General features: G+C 29.9%; 1 protein-coding gene across 6 annotated transcripts in view; it reads right to left on the reverse strand.

The window, feature by feature from the left end:
* Positions 1-2,755, reverse strand: part of LOC106869914 (protogenin A) — a 1,534,154-nt gene that overhangs the window by 1,003,686 nt on the left and 527,713 nt on the right. The window lies entirely within an intron of this gene.

The following is a 2,755-nucleotide window of genomic DNA, read 5'->3' on the forward strand; positions in this document are numbered from 1 at the left end:
TATATATATATATATATATGTATGTATGCATGTATGTATGTATGTATGTATGTATTTATGTATGTATGTATATATATAATTCATATACAGGTTAAGCTGGCCTCATGAAGGGATGGTATAATCCATGGAAATGCTGGTTCAATACCTAATATTTTGGGGGTAGGTTAAAATCCATAACATTAATAGGCTTATATATAAACCATGCTTTATAATCATGCAAACGAAGAATAAGAAAACGGAGATATTGAATTTAATAAGAGTTTATTATCAGAAAATTTGATCATTATTCCTTACAGCTGTTTCAATTAATCTCAGCGAAGTTAAATAGATATTAAAATCATATTTCCGACTCTCTAAATTATCCGCTAATGTTAACATTTTCAATAATAATGCTGACTTCTATAATTCGTCCTAGTATGAGGCAGGATATAAGGAGCAAATTAAGTATCATAACCTTCTTGATCCTAATTTAACTTCTATTGATTTGGTTGATAGATGTTATACAACTACTACTAATAATATTACCCATAAAATTTCTTCTATAGGTAATAATCCAGATAATAATTCCTTATATGGAAATAGTAAAAACCCAACCCTGGTATCTTTTAAAATCAACAGTCTATACTTACCCACTCTTTTTCAAAAAAAAAAAAAGAAAAAACGAAAATTCAGGAACTCCCTATAAATTGCATGATCCTTATAAAACTATTTGGGTTTTTTTTCCATAGGGAAAACAAATTAAAATTAACCTTTCTGATATGTTTCGTGAAGCCATTGAAAGGAACTTCCCCAAAAATTCGAGGCACCACTCTATTCTCAACTCACATCGTATCAGAATTTGTTTCTCCAACACTAATATTCTCCTAGAAATTATCTCCTCGCATAAAAAACTATATTCTTATTGGTAAAAGGTCTTCGCTTAATAACTATAATAACAATAATATTAATAATGATAATCACTTCTTAAATGATGATATCAATAGCAATATTACTTGTAATTGTGCTCCGAATAAAAGTTGCGTTCTCAATGGAAATTTCAAAATTAAAAATGGTGTTTATCAATGTAATGTTTCTTCAGGAACTAAAGCATTTTTTAAAGTTGGACTGAATTTAAGAGGAAAAAAAACGCTTAAAGAATCTTATTTCTGCATTTAAATATACTAATAAACTAATTTGGCATCTCAAAGATTGTAATAAACAATTTTCTTTGGATTGGGACGTTTTGTCAAGATCGATCTCTTATGATAAATGCAAATGTTTTTGTCCTCTTTGTACGGACGAACAACGATTTGTCATTTTTCCATGCACATATTGGTGAACAAATACAAAGGGCATGTTTAACGTTGTTTACATTAGAAAAAAAAAAACCCAACATTTTCGGCTGTTTCAAATAATATCTTCCTCTTGCCTAATAATATCTGTAACTTTCACTTTATTCCTTTCATCCCATACCTTCCATTATTTCCTTTATAATTTCTATCCATTTCTCATTCACATTCTATTTGTTTATCCCTCCTTTACTCCTTTAATTTTATTTCTCTCTTCCCTCTCTTCTTCTCTCGTCCTATGACGTCGAATTTCTTAACGGTATTTTAAAATTACTAGCTTTCCCTATCAACCTTTGGTTTTTCAAACATTATATATTATACGTTATAATTTCTTAGGCGCTTATGTGACATTTGGCTACCCTGGTAACTATGTACCTCTAGACCTTTCCTTGTAAATTAAACACACACACACACACACACATACACACACACACACACACACACTCACACACACACACACATACACACACATACACACATACACATACACACATATATATACACACATATATATATATATACATATATACACACATGTACATATATATATAATTTATATATATATAGTATATGTATATATATACGTACACAAACACACACACACACACACACACACATGTATATATATATATATAGAATAATGAAGAGTTCTTGGTACAGTACTATATATGTTTGAAAGAATGAGTAGAGATGACGTTTTTTCGTGTAATTTCTATTTTAATCATGATATTAATATTTAGAATGAATTATTATGATATGGGTTTCAAGCTTCATGTAGCCGTTTTCAAACTGAAAAATGTGTGATTTACTGGTTGCTTAAATACCAAAAGATATTTTCTTAGAAGTATACATACAAAATATACACAGAAAAGAGAAAATGATATAAAAAAAATGAATAGAAATAAACAATAAAATGATATAAAGAAATAAAAATAAAATATATAAGATATATAAAGAATACGGAAGCAGGAAAGGAGAAAGAGGAAGGAGGAAGAGGAGAAGAAGGACGAGGAGGAGAAGAAGGAGAGGAAGAAGAAGGAGACGAAGAAGAAGAAGAAGAAGAAGAAGAAGAAGAAGAAAAAGAAGAAGAAAAAGAAGAAGAAAGAGAACCACCAGGATAACACAAGCAAAAAAGAAAGAAGGCGAAGGAGGGGAATAGCAGAGAAAAAAGTAAATGAATTGAAGAAAACATAAATATATAATTGAAAAAAAAGATTAGTAGGTATTGAGAACAGTGGGTGTTGGGGAGAATTAAATCTATCAAGAATAACCAAATGGAAAAGTTAGGAATGGTCAGTATTGTGCTCTTGTCAAAATTTGACCTGCGAGGTGAAGTCACCGATTCAGTTCTAAATAGGTGGGCTGGTGCATTCACACGCAAACACAAACACACACACGCTCTTCATATTTTGCATTTTTTATATATA

This window comes from Octopus bimaculoides, chromosome 12 (genome assembly GCF_001194135.2).
Source record: "Octopus bimaculoides isolate UCB-OBI-ISO-001 chromosome 12, ASM119413v2, whole genome shotgun sequence".
Lineage (NCBI taxonomy): Eukaryota > Metazoa > Mollusca > Cephalopoda > Octopoda > Octopodidae > Octopus > Octopus bimaculoides.